The sequence below is a fragment of the Ictidomys tridecemlineatus genome, chromosome 7 (assembly GCF_052094955.1).
Source record: "Ictidomys tridecemlineatus isolate mIctTri1 chromosome 7, mIctTri1.hap1, whole genome shotgun sequence".
NCBI lineage: Eukaryota > Metazoa > Chordata > Mammalia > Rodentia > Sciuridae > Ictidomys > Ictidomys tridecemlineatus.
The window spans coordinates 40,412,079-40,428,279 of NC_135483.1; the positions used below are offsets into that span (position 1 = coordinate 40,412,079).

Sequence of the window (16,201 nt, forward strand, 5' to 3'; positions counted from 1 at the left end):
CCAGTACCCTGCCCCCAAACAAAAAGATGGAAATGAACTGAAGTTTTCCAATATGTTTCTTTAAGAAGCATTTATTTTTAGAGAATTTTAATATTTATTTATTTATTTTTTAGTTTTTGGCAGACACAACATCTTTGTTTGTATGTGGTGCTGAGGATCGAACCTGGGCCGCACACATGCCAGGCAAGCGCGCTACCGCTTGAGCCACATCCCCAGCCCACCAATATGTTTCTTTCTAAAGATGTCTGAGTCCTCTTAATTATTTGTTTGTTTGTTTTTGGATGGGGGATTGAACCCAGTGGCACTTTACCACTAAGCTACACCAATTTTGGTTTACCACATCACCATTTTTAAATTTTTTTAATGTTTTAGTTATAGGTGAACACATTGTCTTTATTTTACTTTATATGGTGCTGAGGATTGAACCCAGTGCCTCATGTGCTAGGTGAGTGCTGTACCTCTGAGCCACAATCACAGCCACTGGTTTTGTTTTTGATACCAGGGATTGAACCCAGGAGTGCTTACTCACCAAACCTTTTTATGTTTTATTTTCAGACAGGGCTCTCTAAATAGCTTGGAGCCTCACTAAATTGCTGAAATTGCAATCCTTCTTCCTTACCCTCCAGAGTTGCTGGGATTGCAGGTGTGTACCACCGCACCCCGCTCACCAGTCCCAGTCCTTTTATTTTTGTGACAGGGTCTTACTAAGTTGCTAAGGTTGACCTTGAATTTATGATCCTCCTGTCTTGGACTTCCAAGTGGCTGGTATCACAGGTATGTGCTACTGTGTTCAGTTCACATAATTGAATAAAACTTTTATTTATTGTTTTGGTGATTTCTGGGATTGAACCCAGGGCCTTGTGCAGTGCATGCTAGGCAAGGATTCTACCGCTGAGGTACATCCTTAGTCCCAACTTTTAATTTTTTGTGGGGTGAGTACCGGAGGTTGAACTCTGGGGCACTCAACCACTAAGCCACATCCCCAGCCCTAGTTTGTATTTCATTTAGAGGCAGGGTCTCACTGAGTTGCTTAGTGCCTTGCTTTTGCTGAGTCTGGCTTTGAACTCTAGATCCTCCTACCTTAGCCTCCTGAGCTACTAGAACCAAATTTTAATTTTTTAAACTACATTTGTTTTTGATTTCTTTTTAGTCTCATGACTTTAAATAGCAGGTCTACATACTTTAAAATTCCAACCTATGTCTGTAACCCCTAGATTTGCATCTCAACATTTCCACTACATATCTGGTAATCACCTCAGTTTGACATAAACAAACTGAACTTTGGCCATCTTCTTTTTCTAAGTGGCAACTCCTAGCTTTCTCAGGCTAAAAACCTAGAGTTGTCCTTACCTCCTCAGTTTCACACTTTACTTCTGAGATAGCTGGCTTCTGTTTTCAAAACATATACAGAATTCAACTGTTGCCCTCTCCACAGAAGTCACACATCCAGTTTCAGAAGTGTTGAGTCAACTGGAGTGTAGGAAAAAAGAGTTTTCTTTTTTTCATTCTAAGACTATCTAGAATTCGTATAATTAAAAAGCCCCTAATGTGATGAGATTAGCATGTAGGTGTCTATGGGAAGTGGTTAGGTTATGAGAGTGCAGTCCTCAAGAAACACAGCAAGAAGGCAGCATTCATGAACCAGAGTGTGGGCCCTCATCAGACACTGAATCTGCTGGTGCCATGGACTTGCCATCTTCCAGAAATGTGAGAATTAAATTTATGTTGTGTATAAGCTACCCAGTTTGTGGTATTTCATTATAGTAGACCAGATGAGCTAAGGTAGAACTTCTAATGACCAAACTTTGAATAATTTTACAAAATATTGATAAATTCGATTATTTCACAGAATAAAATAAATATCTTTGATTCTATACTGAAAAAAATAAATGATTAAATAGGTAAATAAGTGGAGGAGAGGAGCAGAACTCTTCCTAATAGAAGAATTCTAATAAATGTATAAGGAATGAGGGAAATACATAATCCCATTGGGTAAATATCATACTGAAAATTATGATCAGCAAAATAGATGCTAAAACCAGTGGGTAAAACTGAGTAGAAAGAGGATATTAACATTATCTCAGAACATGTTCTCCTAGGTATTTATCAGTTACAAATAATTGTAATGGAGACTTGCTGCTTTGGATGTTAGATTTGCTCCCCCGAACCTCCCAAGTCTTAAACTGTAATAATCTCTGCTTGTGGCATTACTACCTAGAGGACCTGCTTCTCTTCAGCTTGGTTCAGTTGCAGTGTATGTTTCTGCCTGTTTCCTCCTGCACTGCATCTTTGTTTTCTATACTATATGGGAGCATTCAGCTTTCCTCCTGTAGGGTGGAAAGATATCTGGATGGCCTATAAGGAAACCCATGCCTGTGGAGGAGTGCTGCCTGTGACCAGCTCAGCTGGTCCAAGTGAGGACTCTCCTGTTGGTGTCCTTCTAATCCAGACAGGAGGCTTCTGTTGCTGAAGACATCCTCATACCTACCTTACATCTATATTTGAAACAAATAAATCCTAGGTACAATTGGGGTTATTAAAAAAAAAAAAAGGGACTGAGGATGTAGCTCAGTGGTAAGCACTTCAACGTTCAATTCCCAGTACCCCCTCCTATCAGGAAAAAAAGTGTCAAGCTCATGAAAGAAAAAGGAATTCTAAGGAGTTATTACAGATTGGAAGCAATTAAAGAAGTAGCACAGCTAAATGCATTGTAGGGTTGTAGACTGGATCCTGGAACAAAAACTTGCTGGAGGCAAATAAAGTGGTACCAAGGTGGTTTTTGTTTGTTTTGTGTAATTCTGGAAGTTCATCTAAAGATTGCAGTGGGGAGCTGGGTTGTGGCTCAGAGGTAGAGCGCTTGCCTAGCATGTGTGAGGCACTGGGTTCGATCCTCAGCACCACATAAATATAAAATAAAGACACTGGGTCCACCTATAACTAAAAAAACAATTTTTTTTAATCGCAGTAGAAAAGCAAAGACATCTGTTGAAAAGTGGAAGGGAAAGCTCAGTTTCCACAAAACATCCAAGAACATCTTTCTACTGGTAGATTTTCAAATGAAGAAATCTGAAATGATGAAATAAATACTAAATAGTCACTATGCAGAGGAAATTGTAACTTAGAAGCTCTAGTTCTGTGCTCAGTGCTCCTATAAAAAGCATCCTGCAGATATACTGGGGGTTCAACTCCAGATTACTGCAATAAAGCAAATATCTCAATAGAATGGGTTACACACTTTTTTGGTTCCCCAGTGCATATAAGTTTGATATGATATGCTATCTTTTTTAAAAAATCCAATGTAGAAACATTAATTTAAAAGTACTTGAAACTGATGCACCTATAACCCAGCTACTCAGAAGACTGAATTGCTTCCATTAAATTATGTCTGCCAGCCAGGTAGTGGCACATACCTGTAATCCCAGCAGCTGGGAGGCTGAGGCAAGAAGATCTTGAGTTCAAAGCCAGCCTCAGCAATTTAGCAAGGCCTCCAGCAATTCAGCGAAACTCTGTTTCTAAAGAAAATATAAAAAGAGCTGGGGATGTGGCTCAGTGATTAAGCGCCTTCATTTCGTCATATACATTCAGAAATGCTTCCTTCAGCATTGGATTTGAATTGTTCTGAACGCTGCCGCCAGTGCTAAAATGAACCAAAAATTTGTACTTAATGATGTGAACTCTTGAGAATCTATGTAAACCAAATTTTTTATCAGAGGATTCAGATGCTGGTACTGACATGTGAAAATCAGGTGCTCTGAATTTTTGATGATGATTTGGAACATTATCTGCAATTTTACTTACAAATAATATAAATAAAACCTTAATTTCTAAAACCCATGGTAAACATTAAAAGAAAGAAAGAGGGGCTGGGGCTGGAGCTAAGACTGACGCTCAGCGGTAGCACGCTTGCCTGGCACGAGTGAGGCACTGGGTCTGATTCTCAGCACCGCATGTAAATATATAAAAAATGAAAAAGGTCTATCAACAACTAAAAAAATATAAAAAGAAAGAAAGAAAAGTGAGTTGTCCTCTTGGGAAGGCTAAAGTAGTTGGAAGTCATTTGGAATCCCAGACTGTCTCATACAAGGGCACCTCTGGAATAACTTGGTGCAATGTCATATCATCAGCTTGGATTTCCTTTTTTTTTTCTTCTATAATTCTATAAATCTGAAAAACTTGTGAGGTAAACTCAACAGTGATTGGCTGATAAGAAAACAGACTCCCAGTAAGGCATGGTGGCATAGTCTATAATCCCAGAGGCTCTGGAGGCTGAGACAGGAGGATCGCAAGTTCAAAACCAGCCTCAGCAATTTAGCGAGGTACTAAGCAACTCAGTGAGACCTGTTTCTAAATAAAATACAAAATAGGGCTGGGGATGTGGCTCAGTGTTTGAGTGCCCCTGAGTTTAATTCCCAGGACCAAAAAAGAAAAGAAAAAAGAAAAAAAAGACTCCCATAAGTTAGTGTCTTGACAGGCAATCAAAGGGAAGTGATAGGTGACCTATTTCCTGAGAGAGTGCAGTGCTGTCTGGACTTTGCCTTGCTGAACTCTATGAATGGTGACCTCAGCTATGCCCTGAGCTACAGTCAAAAGTCAGGGTATGGGAGGATAAGCATTATTTCCTGACAGCATCTGGGAAGGGAGGTACCAGTCCCTTTTAGTCCTGGGAATATCCTGTCTGTCAAGAGTGTTTCTGTATACCTGGTACCTTGGCAGGTAACTTATGCTAACAATATGATTTATGGTACAGGTCCTGAGGTATTTATAACTTTGACCTCAGGAAGAGACTGTGTAACTAAGATTAGCCATGTGGGTGCTCTGTGGTCCAACAACATCCAACAAAAATCCTTGACACCAGTGTTCACATGGCATTCCTGGTTGGCAATACTTTGGGTGTGTTGTCATATATTGTTCTAGGACAACTAGAAGCTAGTATCTCATCTCTCCTATAATCTGCCCTATGCACCTTTTACCTTTGCTAATTTTAGTGTGTATGCTTTTGTTGTAATAAATCACAATTGTGTTTATAGAAGCTTTTCTGAGATTGAAGGCTTTCTAGCAAGTCATGGAACCTGGGGGTGGTCTGGGAACCCCCAACATGAGAGTACAAGGGAGATGAGGTTATAAAGGTTGTACAGGAATCTGATTATGGATTCTTTGAGTGCAATTTAAAGAAGCTTATTACTTCAGTTTGAAGACAATTTGGAATACCACCAAACTTAAAGAAAATTTGACATACCTCTATTGAAGTGGCCACAGTTTTAGCTGGACAGAGTGATAGTGAAGTGGGAACAGATCTTCATCTCCCATGCCTTACCTCTGGACCCTTTGTTAAAATAGAAGCTGTTGCCAGATGGAGAAAGCCCCTCCAAACAGAAGATTTATGCTAAACTAATGGAAGGAAGTCTTGTGAAAGATCCCTGAGTTTTGACACAGAATGGAGCTGCTATTCTTCTTCTCCTCTGCTCCTTTTTTTTTTTTTTGTAGTTCCAGGGTTCTTTTTTTTTTTTTTTTTTAAGATAAGCACAAAGCAATTAATTCAGTCACAGTTGGAAGGAAGCATCAGATGCACACTTAGCATTTATCGAGTATTTTTTGTGTGTGCCTGGTACTGTGCAACTACATGTAGCTTATGTAGTAGTTTATCTTCATAGCATTGTAACTGAGGCTGGGGGTATATATAGCTCAGTTGGTAGAGTGGTTGCCTTGTATACACTAAGGCCCTGGGTTCAATCCCCAGCACCAAACAAAACAAAAAGAACAGCATTGTAATTTGTGGGCTCATCCCTAAAATCTTGCATTTTTCACTGGTAACATCTTTGGAAACTCATTAGAAATGCAAATTATCAGCATGGATCAGACCCACAGAATCCAAAACTCTCCAGAGGAGTCCAGCAATCCCTCAGAGGGTTCTGATGCTGGTACTGATGTGTGGAAATCAAGTGTCAATCTTCTTCCTCTAAAAGGGAGCAGTCACTAAGCTCTGTTGATTTTCACACAACTCTTCATTCTTCAAGTATTTATTGAGTGCCTTCTATGAGACAGTACTGTTTAGATATATGTGCAGGAAACAAAAATCACACTCTCACATAGCTTAAATTCTGAGAGTAACAGGAAAACAAAAGAAAACCAAGTATGTTAGGCATTGCAAAGATAAACTATAAAGTAGGAAAGGAGTAGAGTATGAGTGAGATAAGATAGTTTGGTCATATAAAGTTTCCTATTACCTGGATGAAGTGAGTAGACTGTGCAAATCTGGAAGAAGAATGTCCCAGGCCACCTCCAGCCAATCTGTTTTAGGTTTTCTGGATTTTCCAGATGACATTAAGGTAGGCTGCAGACACTATGAGGGCAGGTTGTTTCCTAGTCACTTTTACTCTTTTGTTTGGACCTGGCAGGTCCCAGGTGCAAAACTCTTGTAATCCTGGCCCTAGCAACTGCCAAAAGTACAACTCAATCTATGATTGTCTCTTTAGGATTGGAAAAAGTCCTGAGGGCTAGAAGTGTCTTTAAGCACTTTTTCCTTTTATTAGATGCTGTCAAAATTATTGTGACTGTACACATTTACATTCCTTTTAAAAATTCTTTTTCTTCAAATACCTTATTTCCAAATAATCTATTTATATCCTATCAACGGTTTAAGAATTCTCGTCATTTAACATCTTCATTAATCCCTTGATTTTTTTTTTTTAGTTTCTTAATTTTTGTCAAGCTGTTAAATAAAACTCAATAAATGACCTTTGACCACTTTCTATCCTTTCAGACATGCCTTTCTAATTCCACATTTCACAGAACTGGCAGACTATGTCATTGCCTTGGAAGTTGCTTAGTAAATACCCATTGAATGATGTCACTTCCCTGGTTAAAATCCTTTAAAGCTTTTCCAAGTCCGGAGAAGGTCCTCCTTTCTGAGAGTCAAGTAATTACTTACTCATCTTTATATTTCTAGAACTTGACAAAGACTTAAAAATTACTTTTGAATGAATGCATTGTAAGACTGGAAAATGCCGCACCACAAGACACAGATTACCAAAGAGGTTTTTCCACTTTATTACAAAAGGCTGTGTGTTTATATAGGTCTAAGGAGAGGTCGCAGGGCTGAGGTAGATAACAGGTCGCCTGTTTATTGGCAAGCTCTTCCATATGACAGTTCCGGAGCCAAGAAGTTAATTCTAATTGGGGTTAAGGCTTCCCACCAGCAGAGTTTGAACATTGGCACCCGCAGGAACGTGGTTCCAGTGAAAAAAACAAAGAAGAGAAAGAGGGTCCTTAGACGCCATGCTGGGGTTTTTCTCTGGGGTGCTGCTGCCCTTATATGTTTACCCAACATGCACGGGCACATTTCTATTATTGCACTTCTACACCGAATCATAACTTATTACATGCCCACGTGGGTTGTGAGGTCTGCAAACTAACATCAAATGAGCGTTTATATCAAATCAGCGTTTTTTGTATTGAACTGTAAACCGGAGTCAGAGGAGCGCAAGGGCACAGGAGCAGTGACGTAGCAAGGTTGTCCAATCAGTGAGCCGGAGAAGGCGCTGAAGCGGAGAGGTAATGCGCATGCGCAACGCCGGTTTCCCATTGGCTGCGTGAAGGCGGGATCCTTGAGCTGCTGTGGCTGTAAGGTGTTGGCAGTTTGTAAGTCATTTTAAATGTTTTTTTTTAAAAACTCCTCTGTACTTCTTAGATCCGGCGCGCAATTTCTGTCAGATTGTTGTCAGTGGGTCTGTGGAGCGGTAGGCTCGTGAGGCTGCGACAGCCGGTGAGCACGGGCGGGACAAAGTGGGGAATGGTGCTGGAGCAACCCTCTGAGGGGAAGGAAGGCTTTAGGAGCGATTGCGGTCGCCTCCTGCGCGTCCCCGAGTCACGATCTGAAGGAGGGTCGCCTTGGCTGCTGGCCCAAGGGGCGGAGGCCCGGCGGCGGGGTGCTGAGGGTGGGCTTTTATGTGGAGACTCGGCGGAGGGGCGGTTCCGGGCAGCCGAGCCAGCGGGTGCCTGCAGGCTCCGGTGGCGTTTGGGTTTCTTTCTGTTGCTGTGGAGCCGCTTTCCCAGGCCTGGAGGTGAAGGTTCGGCCAGCGCTCAGGAGGTGTCTGCGCAGCGAGCACCTTCCATTGGGCCACAGTCCACAGCTCAGGTCCCTCACCCCCTCCCTTTTTTAAACCCTGGAGGATTTTGTAGCAGGTGTAGTGAGGAGTCAGTCAAAGGAGCAGGGAAGGCCTGAAATGAAATAATTATTACCAAATATAGTTGGAAGTCAAAAAGCAGGATCAAAGCGTGTGTGTGTGTGTGTGTGTGTGTCTGTTGCTGGCTGTTGGCAGAGTTGTATTGTTTATATGCGTGCATCCTAGAGGTTTGATGGTTGCACACACTTACCCTTAAAAACCCAAAGGATCCCATAGAGTTTGGTCATAATCCTGTATGCAGAACTATATTCTTTTCTATCCCCCTACTTTAAGGTAGCTACTCTGATAGGACCTTATGTATTAAACCCTAATAATAATAATAATTATCATTTTAAAAATATTCCTTAAAAAATCTAATTCTTTCCTAATAATGATTATAATGGAAATATTACAGGTAACACTGAGTGCTACTGAGTCAAGCTTTGTTCTAAGTGCTTTAAGTATTTAATCCTCCCAACATGCCTGTGTTTAATTAAGGTATTATAGATAAAGAAACTGAGGCACAAAGAAATTAAATAACTGTGTAAGAGCACATGCTAGGAAGTATCAGTCAATATTTATATTCAGGCATTTGCGTTGAAAGCTTTGTTCTTGGGTGTGGGTGAGGAATGTTGGGGAAAACACAGCTTTTGCTCCAAAGGAAAGAAGAGGTAGTTTTTTTCTGTGTGACCAAAGTCAGAGAATTGTTATAGTCTGAATTTAATCAATGCATGTTATAGATCATAGATTAGAAATTATAGGTTAGTGAAATATTAATTAGTAAGAATAATAGGATCATGAGACAAACGTTATAGAATTAGTGATGTTAAGAAACTCCAGTCTGCCCTAGTTATAAGTTAGAAGTAAGATAATCACTATAAGACATAGGATTTAAGTCCTTGCTTCCCCAATGTTGAAGAATAACACCAAAGAAGCACGCCGAGGCAAGGTCAGAATAGAAATTAGAAGTTTATTAAAGAACAGCAGAAAAGACTTCTCCCGGAAGAAGAAGGGGACCCAAGAGGTGGAATCCGTGAAAGTGTGGTTGTTTCCCCTTTTTATAGTTTTGGTGATGGAATGTAGGTTGGAAGGCCTGAGGGGTGGGACACAGGTGGGCCAAACAAGTAATCTGAGCAGGAAGGACTTCATTAACACTTCTTTGGGATGGACTTTGGCCTAGGGCCTTTTCAGGACTTCATTAACATTCCATGAGTTGTCCTGCTTTTCCTGGAATCATTCTCAGCATGGCCTCCATTTTAGATTTCACTTGGTATTAGATCTGATTTACCTAACTACACTGACTACCTAATTTTAAATCTGGCTTCACTACTACAGCATAATCAACCCCTGTATTCCGGTTACTTGCTGTTTGTAAGTACCATAGGGTGTGGTCTTCTGCCACGTCTACTGTGGTCTGGTCACAAACAATTTGGGGCTATTTCAGAGAGCCACTTGGACTCTTGTTAAACACAGCCCCTGACTGGGAATAATTGGCAAAATAGGTAAAATAAATTTTTAAAATTTCTTTCAAATTTGGACTTAGTGTGTTTTCTGAATGGTCACCATCACAACAGAAGAAATTTATGTTACCCTGAATTGGTGCTCCACTGAAGAAGAGTTTATAATCACAGAACAAGAGAAAGTAATAAATCAGTGCATTTACTAAATACATTGATGAAACATCAGGTGGGCAAAAGCAGAGGTAGGGGAATCTCTTATAGGTTTTAGGTGTTATAACATTTTTTTTTTTTTTAAACTGGGGATTGAACTGAGGGGTATATAACCACTGTGCCACATCCCCAGCCCTTTTAAAAAATATTTTATTGTGAGGTAGGGTCTCACTACATTGCTGAAACTGGCTTTGAACTTTGGCTTCAGCCTCCTGAACTGCTGGGGTTATAAGCATGTGCCAACATGCCTGGCTGTTATTGTAAGGGTCTGGCGAAACGTCGGAGGGAGAGACCACCCAAGAGACTGACTCCATGCAATTGGCAAAAGGGGATATTTATTGGGGATCCATTCCAGCGCCCTGGGACTCTGTGCTCACTCAAGGAGGGAGAGCAGCCCAGAGCAAAGGTCAAGCAGAGCTTAAGTACACTTTTTGGAGAGGTCGGTGGGCTTTGCATACATCAGAACAAATCATCATGAGGTGCGGGGAAATTGAACAACAACTCTGACACATGATCGGCACATTCATTGGCGGGAACAGGTTAGGCGGGGGTGATTGGTCATTCGTAAGCGGGTTACACATTCAAACTGATTGGTTCGGGCCCTGTGACGAACTGCACAGGGCCCTAGGCTAAATGGCCAGTAGGGCGTTGTTTTAACTATCTCAGGAATCTGGGTGTAACAGAGGAACTTAATAATACCTGATTTTAATTCAAGCTTTCCAGCTTAGAAACTTTACCCTTTCATTATAACATTCTTCACTTTAGTATTGGTAGTGTTGGGAAAACATAATGGCAGCCACATCCCAAAAACCCCCACATGGCTCCTGAGGAGCTTCTCTTCCTGTCTCTCCCTTTCCCCCTGGCGCCAATTCTCCTGCCAGCACCAATATTCAAATCCCGCTGGATGATTTCCTCCCCTGTCATTCTTCCGTTTCTGAGGGACCACTCACCAAGTGTGACCTTATCTGGTTTACTGACGGTAGTTCCTTTTGGCAGAACGGCACTCATTACTCTGGGTATGCCACTGAGATTAAAGAGGCCAAAGCTCTCCCTTCAGGAACTACCAACCAGCAGGCTGAACTTGTAGCAGCCACTCGTGCCTGCCTCCTAGCATGGGGCAAATCCCTCACCCTTCACACTGACTCAAAATATGTCTTCCATAGTCTATTATCCCATGCTGCAATATGGAAGGAGCGAGGCCTACTTACCATTAAAGGTAATGCGATCACTAATTTGGCTCTTATAACCGATTCGATAGAGGCCTCCCACTTCCCCACCGAATTGGGAATTATCCATTGTAGGTCCCATCAGAAGGATGGCTCTCATATCACTGAGGGCAACACCAAAGCTGACCAGGCGGCACGGATGGCTGCTACCGCTTCCAATTATGACCTCCCTGGGAAACATATCATAGCCACTGTAGACTGCCTATCTGAAGCCCCTACTTCTTCCAGTAACAAGGATCTTTTCAAGCTCTTCCATACTCTATTCCATTCCAGTTCTCAGTCTTTGACCCTCTTTTTACAGAGTTTCTTCTTCCTCACCTCCTCTGACAAAGCCATGCTACAGAATATAGCCTCTAATTGTCAGATCTGTCAGCGGACCAACCCTCATACTCCTTTAAGGCCTAAACCATTTCCCTCCCACCAAGCCCGGGGACACATTCCTGCTGCTGACTGGAAGGTAGACTTCACCAACATGCCTGCAGTACCGTGCACTAAATACCTCCTTGTCTTTGTGGACACTTTCTCTGGTTGGGTTGAGGCATTTCCCACTTCCAATAAGAAGACTTCCACTGTAGCTTCAATCTTACTGACAGACATCATCCCTAGGTTTGGTATGCCCACTTCCCTACAATCCGACAATGGCCCTGAGTTTATTTCCAGGATCACACAAAAGGACTCTCAAGCCCTCTCCTTCAAGTGGCATTTCCACTGTCCATATCGCCCCCAGGCTTCAGGGAAAGTGGAAAAGGTAAATCGGACTCTGAAGGAAGTCCTTACCAAATTGACAATGGAATTAAACTTAGACTGGGTCAAACTCCTTCCCTTGGCTTTGCTTTGAATCAGAGCTCTCCCTAAAAAACCATCTTTACTGTCTCCCTTTGAGATAATGTATGGAAGACCTCTTATACCACTTGGGTTGGTCGTTTCACAAGGACCTCTCACACGAGATTTGTCTTTGCCTCTCTTGTTTCTTATCCGCTCGGAACGCTGGAAATATCAGGACTGGCTTCTTCCGGACCCAGACTCCTCTCCAAATACTCCTCCCTTAACACCTGGGAGTTTAGTCTATTATAACACCCCAGAGAAGAAAGGGCCTCTTGCCCCAAAATGGGAAGGCCCCTATCCTGTTGTTCTCTGTACCCCCACCGCCGCCAAACTTTCCTTACCAAGCAACCGTCTCACCCCCTGGATTCACATTTCTAGGTTGAAGCCGTATCACCAGTAGGCCGCCCCACCTGCTGACGAGAGGACAATCCCAGAGGAACTTCAAGTGTCACCTCCTAGACCTCCCCTTTACTCCTGCTCTCCACATTCCAACTATCCTCTAAAGCTTCGCCTATCCCATGTAACTGCCCATACTCCACCATGACTCCCACTCTTTTAATTGGTATTTTCGCTGTCATCACCCTTCTCCTGGGGACATCATCGTCCTCCTCTTATACTTGGAGATTCAAAGTTAGAGAGACATATGTCCAAGGCAGCACTCGTTACACTCGCCTAGTTTTTTCGGTTGATTGCGCCCCTGCAAGATGTAATGCATCTATCTTCCTTCCCCTCTCCTCCCAGAATTCTGAACTTTTAAAAACAGCCACTAGGCCTTACCTTTGCTTCTTATATAATCAGACACAGGATTACTGCAAATGGTGGCCCGAAACCTATGGGGGGTGCCCCTACTGGTCATGCAACATTCATAACCCACGTGCATGCATCGGGGATTCCTGCGTTGGAAATTTCAGATCGATCTCTGGGGGCTATCAATTGGCTATCACTGACCCCAACCATTCGCGCTGGACCTCTAGGGTAAATGCTTCCTTCTACTGTGACAAACCCTCCCAGCCCTCAGTAGCTATAATCTCTACTGACATAAAGCATTCCGAACAGCAGTTGTTAGGCTCCATACAGGATCCATATGAGCTTAATACTGGGAGTTCACCACAGTATTCATGGCTACGACTACTTGCCAAAACTGTAACCTTAAATCAAACCCTCCCCGCCATTGCACCAACTCATTGCTACTTATGTGCCTCTCTGACTCGACCTTTGCTTGCAGCAGTTCCCTTAAACTTCTTGGCTTCTGACCTCTCAAATTTCTCCACTCCATCTGCCTGCCATTCTCTCTGGACCCTTTCATCTGACGCTCCATTATGGGAGCCCGAGGAGTCTAACCATACTGTGATTCCCCGGCGATGCCTCCTGGGCTTGGATGTCTCCCAGTCAGAGTTTTGCCACTCTAACATCACCTTTAACTTCACCCTCTATGCACCACTTGGCTCATTCTTCTGGTATAATGGTTCTCTCACCACTATCTTATCCACCAATACCTCCGCCCCATGTATACTGGTGACGCTTGTCCTGCAATTGACTCTCTATACTCTTGCTGAAGTACAGGCCCTCTTGTCTTCCCCTGTGCGAAGTAGGCGCGCTGCTTTCCTTCCAGTAATGGTGGGTCTCTCACTGGCTTCATCTGCGGCGAGAGCAGAAATTTCTGATGGAGCTCTAGGACACTCGTTATGGGCTGTATAGGACTTGAATTCTAAACTTGAACAAGCGCTCACTTCTACGGCAGAATCTCTAGCATCTTTACAAAGGCAGGTCATATCCTTGGCTCAAGTTACTCTTCAAAACTGACAAGCTATAGACTTACTCATGGCCGAAAAAGGTGGAACCTGCCTCTTCTTGAGGGAAGAATGCTGTTACTACATCAATGAATCAGGCCTTGTGGAAACTAATGTAGTCAAGCCCACCGACCTGGCTACCTCTTTGAAAAATCCACCAAACCAAAACCCAATTGCCACTTTCTTTTTAGCCAACTTCCAATCATGGCTGTTGCCTCTTTTAGGGCCCATAAGTCTCCTTTTTTTGATGTGTCTGTTCCTGCCCTGTCTGCTTCGCTTCCTACATGGCCAATTACGGAAGATCTCTAACCAAAGTTTCAACCAGCTTCTGCTTAGGCACTATCAGCCTCTGATGACTGATGAACCCCCAACTTCTTCAAGAGAACAGCTCACTCAGTGCTGAAGCTCACTACCAGGCACGATGGAATGCAAGGGACATCAGACAGTGGGAGACAACGAGCCCGGAGAACCTCTTAATCTGCCATCCTGGATTCTTGAGCCTTTATGTCCTTTTAAGCCTCCTCATGGCCCTTGGCCTCTTCTCTATCAGTCCCCCAACATGGAACTTCTGCCAAAAACTGACCTTTTAATTTTTATCTTCATCCTGTTTTTGTTTGCTCTGATCTTCTTCAGGTTCTGGTGATGCCATGTCAAGGCTACGCTTCCAATATTTCCTGGAGTCTCTGTTACAGGACCAATGGCTGATACCGACAATCTCTTCCATCCAGGACTGGTTCGATGCCATCGATGACTTGTGGCTTCAGGGAACTTTCCTAGACTTCACCCCTACGGAAGTAGCTGTCTATAGCCACTGGGTTTCATTTCTGGCTGCCATGATATCCCTAGACCTGCCCCCCCGCCCCCCCCCAACATTCCTCCACTTCCTTTTGTAGGCCCCACACCGCCCCCACACAGCAGGAAGCAGCCAGATCTGACTAACAACACCTCAATTCCTAAGAAAACAAAAAGGGAGGAATGTTGGGAAAACATAATGGCAGCCACACCCCAAAAACCCCAACATGGCGCCTGAGGAACTTCTCTTCCTGTCTCTCCCTTTCCCACCGGCGCCAATTCTCCTGCCAGTGCCAATATTCAAATCCTGCTGGCAGGAAACCTTAACCCCAATAAGAACTAACTTCTTGGGCTCTGGAACGGACATCTGGAAGAACTTACCAATAATCGGGTGACCCGTCATTTACCTAAGCCCTGCCACCTCTCCTTAGATCTATAGAAGCCCACAGCCTTTTGTAATAAAGCGGAACCTCTCTGGTGACTTGTGTCGTGTGGTATCTTTCATTCGTAGTGCGGTGTCTTTTAGGTAGAAGCTAGACATCTGCTAAGCTTAATGATAAATCCCAAGAGTTTTACATAGTAGTCATGAGAATGTTTGGTCATACATAGAAACTGATGGTCAATGGCCATTAGAAGGGATTAAAGCTGGGTGCAATGGCTCATACCTGTAATCCCAGCTACTCAGGAGGCTGCCTCAGGAGGATCACAAGTTCCATGCCAGACTGGGCAATTTAGCCAGACCCTGTCTCAAAATAAATAGAAAAGAGTTGGGGTGTAGCTTTGGGGTAGAGTTCCTCAGGGTTCAGTTCCCAGTACGAGAACAGTAACAGCAACAATCACCAGAAAGACTAAGATAATTTTGGAACTCAGTCTGTAACATTTTGTCTTTTCACAATGTTCTAGTCAGCCAAATAGTCTGTAGGAGCTTTAATATTCCATTCCTGTTCACTGGGGGCGTGGTGTGGGGGCTGTGTTCTTAATTACTACAGTTTAGTGTCAAGTAATTAAGATTGAACAGGTAAATGTAGTATCACAGCCAGGTTTCCTGGCACATGTCAGAAATCCAGCTGTTTTACACGCTGAGCAGGAGATTCACAAGTTGGAGGCCAGCCTCAGCAACTCTGTCTCAAAACCTAAAAAGGGCTGGGGATATAGCTCAGTGATAAAGCACTCCTAGATTCAGTTCCCCTGTTCTACCCCACAAAAAAGAAGTTGTAGCCCTTCCTGCCTGGGAAGAGTCTGAACAACTAATTTAAAAAACACCTAAGGGTGCTGAAGTATTTTGGGTGATGGACTGATTTCTATAGTTTACTTCTAAATGCAATAACAAATTATATAACTTTATGGATGCCCAAGGATTATACATAAATAGGAAGAGTTAGGTAGGATTTTTGCCAGAGCAGGCCACCTGGCTTCTGATTCTGTATTTTTTTTTTTATCTCCAGGGCTAGGGATTGAACTCAAGGCCGCATTCATGCTAGACAGCATGAATGCAAGGGTCGCCCTGGCTTCTGGCCCAGGCCGGAGGTGGGGTGGTGAGGAGACTCACCGGAGAGGGGCGGTTTCAGCAGAACCAGCCGGTTGCCTACAGGCTCTGGTGGCGTTTGGGTTTCTTTCTGACCCTGCCCAGGAATCTGTTTTCCTGACCATTGCTATGTGCTGTTTCTCATAAGCCTACATTCTCAAATCAGAAATCACATATTAGATGTAGAATTGTGTAGGGTAGTGATTCTTAG

At 43.1% G+C, this 16,201-nt stretch overlaps 1 protein-coding gene across 1 annotated transcript in view; it reads left to right on the plus strand.

Moving 5' to 3' along the window:
• The first annotated feature begins 7,514 nt into the window (after positions 1–7,514).
• Positions 7,515–16,201, plus strand: part of Rad54b (RAD54 homolog B) — a 99,828-nt gene continuing 91,141 nt past the window's right edge. Inside the window, exon 1 of the mRNA XM_021728670.3 lies at positions 7,515–7,638. The gene's annotated coding sequence lies outside the window, so the exon portion shown is untranslated. The remainder of the gene's footprint in view (positions 7,639–16,201) is intronic.